At 56.1% G+C, this 4351-nt stretch overlaps 1 pseudogene; it reads right to left on the bottom strand.

The window, feature by feature from the left end:
- Positions 1-1971: 1971 nt before the first annotated feature.
- Positions 1972-3397, bottom strand: LOC115321116 (annotated as a pseudogene).
- Positions 3398-4351: the final 954 nt, after the last annotated feature.

Raw genomic sequence — 4351 nt, 5'->3', positions numbered from 1 at the left:
CCGTCGTCTAGTTCAAAACCGCAAGTGGCTGGGGTCTCTTTGCACACTGGCGCCACTACGTTTCAACTCAGGAGAGAAAGAGCGAATAGAACACGGAGACACTCAATCACCGAGTACATTATTAAAAACCCAGCGAACGCCTGTGCCCGCGATATGATCGACCAAGGAATTCGATGCGCGCAGGCGCGATATTGTTGTCTCCTGAAAACATGGCATTTTTCGTATCTAACCGTACTCTGAGCTTCGTTATTTGGTAGGGTGTCTTCATTGTTGGCCGTGATTTTCATTCACCTTGTTTCGCAGAACAGTCTTCTTATCGACTTTTATTTTTTTTAAAGCGCACGAATATCCTTAAGAATTCGGTGAGCGCAGGAGTTGTTGTCCTTGCAAAATATGGCATTTTTCATATGTAACTGTATTCTGATCTTCGTTGTATGCTTTATTGTTGGCCGCAATTTTCAGTCAATCATCTTGAAGGATAGTGTCCTCACCGACTTTTACAGCGGAGCTGTTAAGGGCTAGTTTCCGGAGGATCGTGTCCCCCGCAAAGAAATGTCGACGCAAAACTCCGGTTGCCGCCGTCGCTCATAGATGGAGGTAGCTGTCCGGAGTGTTGTGTTTGCACGTTGTCCGTTTGCCGCCGTCACTCATTAATGGCGCAACTTTTCGAGTCTTTTCATCCTGGCTTTCCAGCTTGCGGCCGGCCATTACTTCATTCCCACCATTGTACAGGTTCGCTGGTCTTCCTTTTTTGCTTTGTTTTTAGTGACTCGTTGCCGTAACTCAACGTAAGTCCTCATAGCGTAGTTCAAATGTAGTGCACGAATGAACCTTTAAGCCGCGGTATTTGAGCAGTCCCGTGTTAATCCGCACTACAGTCGGAGCAATATAGCTGCGACACCCCACGGCCAAATCCTTGGGCAACGGCATCGCGTTCACGCACTCTGGGGTTGCGTGAACAAAGGCGTTCGAAACGAACTAGGCATCTGACCATTTCGTTCGGAAAGCTCTTGTTTCTATGTACAGCGATATCTGTTATTGCCTCTTTCCACCACTGAAAATTACAGCCGTTGTGGATGATGGTGGGGTTGATCTTGTAGTTGTTGATGTAGGGCGTCCGTCGTCGATGTGACCAAATTGTGGAAAATCATTTCTCTCCGCCCGAGGGAATCGATCCTGCGTTTGCTGAGTGCCAAGCGGAGGCGTTACCACGGAACTACGTTATTAGTTGATAACCCGCACTAAACTTAGTTTTTTTTTTTTTTAGTACTTATCGTTAACTGCACGCGCCCTCAAGGAAAACAAATTGCGTGCAACCAAGTGCCGTCGTAGCAATATCATTGCCAAGAGCTTGTGCCGGGAAACGCGCTTTCCCGCGCTCCCAAACGAAAACGAAACAAAAATCGTTTGGAACAAAATTGAACAGAACAAAAGCGTTCGCACATGTCTTTTTTTCGAACATTTTTTGTTTGTGGACTCTAAAGTCATTGGATTTTGGAAAAGTAGCGCCATTGGCTTACCTATCTGCTAGCCGGACACAAACAGGTACTAATATACAAACAACTAAAACCCTGCAAGGCGATTGGCTAATCTGGTTAGAAAAGTTTATTTACAACAGTGGTGTCATGCCTAGAACAAAACCAAAAACCGAAAACGCGCTATGTACAGTATATGCAGGCTCTACAATCCACAAGCCAAGTTATCCAACCCCTCGCCTAAGGCGCGGCATCCGCCCGCTGCCCGGCAAAGCGCCCGTCCGCGCGATCACTCGCGCAAAGAGACACCAACCGGTACCGCGCCCGCACTTCCCGCCCCTGCGACGCTTCGAAGAGAAGGCCGCCATCGCGTTCCGTTCCCCCTCTCTCCGCCTAAGGCGGTCTAGATATGATCGACGTATTGAAATCGCAGTTCGATACGAGAGTTGTGTACGTGGAGATGTCGCCAGGACCAGCGCCGCACGAACTCCTGCTCTCCGAGGAGGAACAGTTGCGCCTCGAGGTGCGACACGAGCTCCCGCCGTAGCCTGAACAAAAGCGGCTAGAGCGCGCGCAACCTCCGTCCCTGTCCCACGGCGCAGCACCGGTTTCGTCACAGGACGTACTCGCTCGCGGCGAGCAGAAGGCACGCAAAGAGCCCCGAAGGACAGCGTCCGCGTAGGAGGTACAGTGCCACACCCAGCGCCCGGAAACTAGAGCAAACCACCCGCCAGAGCGGGCGCGTCACCACACACTCCGACACAACGTGCACGTTCGTCTCTCGTTCGTCGCAGTTCGGGCACTGATCGGTGCGACACACGTCCCACCGAAGTAGCCGGTCTCGTGTGGGAAGCACTCCCCAGCCGCGCTGCCACTCGAAGTCTCGCAGGTGTCCTGGAAGATTGGAGGAGGTGAGGCGGACCCATGGGAACGAATCCAAGAGTCCGATCTGCACGGGTGTGAGCTGTGGTTCCAACGGGGTATGGGCGAGGCGTGACGCTGGTGTTGTCGTGATGTCCAATTGTGGCGCCTGCTCCACGAGGCGGCAGCGCAATTGAAGCGCTTTCCGGTAAGCCGGGGGGTGTCTCAGCACAAGCACCCGACGGGCCGGTGAGGTCGACACCCAGGTCTCGGCGGGAATGCCCCACGAAGTAGAGAGCGAGAGATCTGACCGGGTTCTCAGCTTCGTGTAGGATCCTGAGCATGGTCTTGAGCTGGAGTAGTGCGGGCGTGCCATCCACGCAAGGGAAGCCCCACCCCCCTTTTTCGCGCGGGAGGGAGAGCACTTGACGGGTGACGAGCTCGGTCTTCTCCATCCAGGAGAATCTGAACAGAGAACTTCGCACTTGTCTGATGAAGCTTCGCGGTGGTACTACCACCTGCGCGAGGTACCAGAGGCGCCCGCAGAACACCGAGTGGGCCAGGTGCCGGCGCTCGGCCATGGGGTGAGCGTAGTCGCGGGAACGATCCACACTTGCCGTGATGTCGCGCCTAAGGCGGGTCTACATCTCGGGCGAGATTCCCATCGCGTTGTACGTTACGCCTAGGATCTTCATCACGGCAGTCGCCGGGAGCGGGGTGGCTGGGACTGGTGGGCGGTTGACCCACAACGCTTTGCTCTTTTGCTCGTTGAGGCGTGCACCCGAGAGCGAGCCATACGTCGTGAAGACCTGAAGCACCGCGCCAAGGTCGTCAACGTCGCGTAGGTACAGTGTGATGTCGTTGGCGTAAGCAGTCGCCTTCACCTCGCTGCTGCCGGGGACAGGGAGGCCGCGCACCAGGGAGCACCGGTCGATGTTGGTGAGGCACGGCTCGAGCGTGAGGACGAAGAAAAGCGGCGAGAGTGGGCAGCCCTGGCGTACGCCTCGCGTGACGGGGAAGCTGGCCACCACGCTGGCGTCCGCGCACAGGTCACGCTTCATGCCAGCGTACAGGACCTCGAAGAGGCGGACATCTTCCGGGGGAAACCGAAGGCGTCGAGCATGGCGGAAAGGAAAGGGTGTTCAACCCGGTCGAACGCTTTCGCCTGGTCCAGGGGGGCAATCAAACCCCTGGGGCAGCGGGAGTTCGTGTAGTGAAGCACGTCTCTCGTGAGTGATGACAGTGTGTGGACGCTGCGGCCCACGACCGAACACGTATGGCGCGTTGTTACAATGTCCGGGAGGATGTCGTGCAGCCGTTGTGCAAGCACCGAAGCGAGCAGCTTGTAACTTGCGTTGAGCAAAGTGATGGGTCGCCACGCCCCTGGGTCGCTGGGGTCTCCTCCCTCTTTGGACAACAGGATTATCCTGCCCTGCCTGAAGGACTCCGGCAGGCGGAGCTCCGTGAAGAAAGTGCGGAGGACTGCACAGACATGCTCCCCAAGCACATCCCAGAATGTGAGGTAAAACTCGGCCGGGAATCCATCCGGGCCCGGCGCAGATCCAGTCTTCATTTTCAGGTGAGCGTTGTGAACCTCCTCTGCATTGGGAGGCTTGAACAGGTGATCGCCAGTGGTGGGTGGAACTTTGGGGAAGTCGTGCAAGAAAGGGTGAGTGGCCAGGGTCACGCGGACTATCGTTGACTCCGAAGTCGCCAGGGCCTCGAAGTAGGAGCTGAAGCTTGGGACAAAAGGTTGGCGAGGCAGAGGCGTCGATGGAGGAACTGGAAAGGGCGGGACTCGCCGCTCGTTCACCTGTGTGCGGTATGTGTAGCGAAGCACTTCTGGGTGGAAGGAGGGTCCGCCCTCCCCTGAAGAACTGTCGCTGCTGTCGTCGACGCCCGTAGTAGGCGTTGGTACCGGTCGAGGAGCTGCGACCGGTAGCCCCTCAAAAGGGGGGTCCCAGCGCCCCGCGACGTACGATGCGGATTCGCAGCGATGTTTCGCGGAGCTCTTC

This window comes from Ixodes scapularis, unplaced genomic scaffold (assembly GCF_016920785.2).
Source record: "Ixodes scapularis isolate PalLabHiFi unplaced genomic scaffold, ASM1692078v2 PGA_scaffold1__304_contigs__length_218370807, whole genome shotgun sequence".
Taxonomy (NCBI): Eukaryota; Metazoa; Arthropoda; class Arachnida; order Ixodida; family Ixodidae; genus Ixodes; species Ixodes scapularis.
The sequence above is the reverse complement of the archived record's forward strand: the minus strand, read 5'-3'. Positions and strand labels throughout refer to the sequence as shown.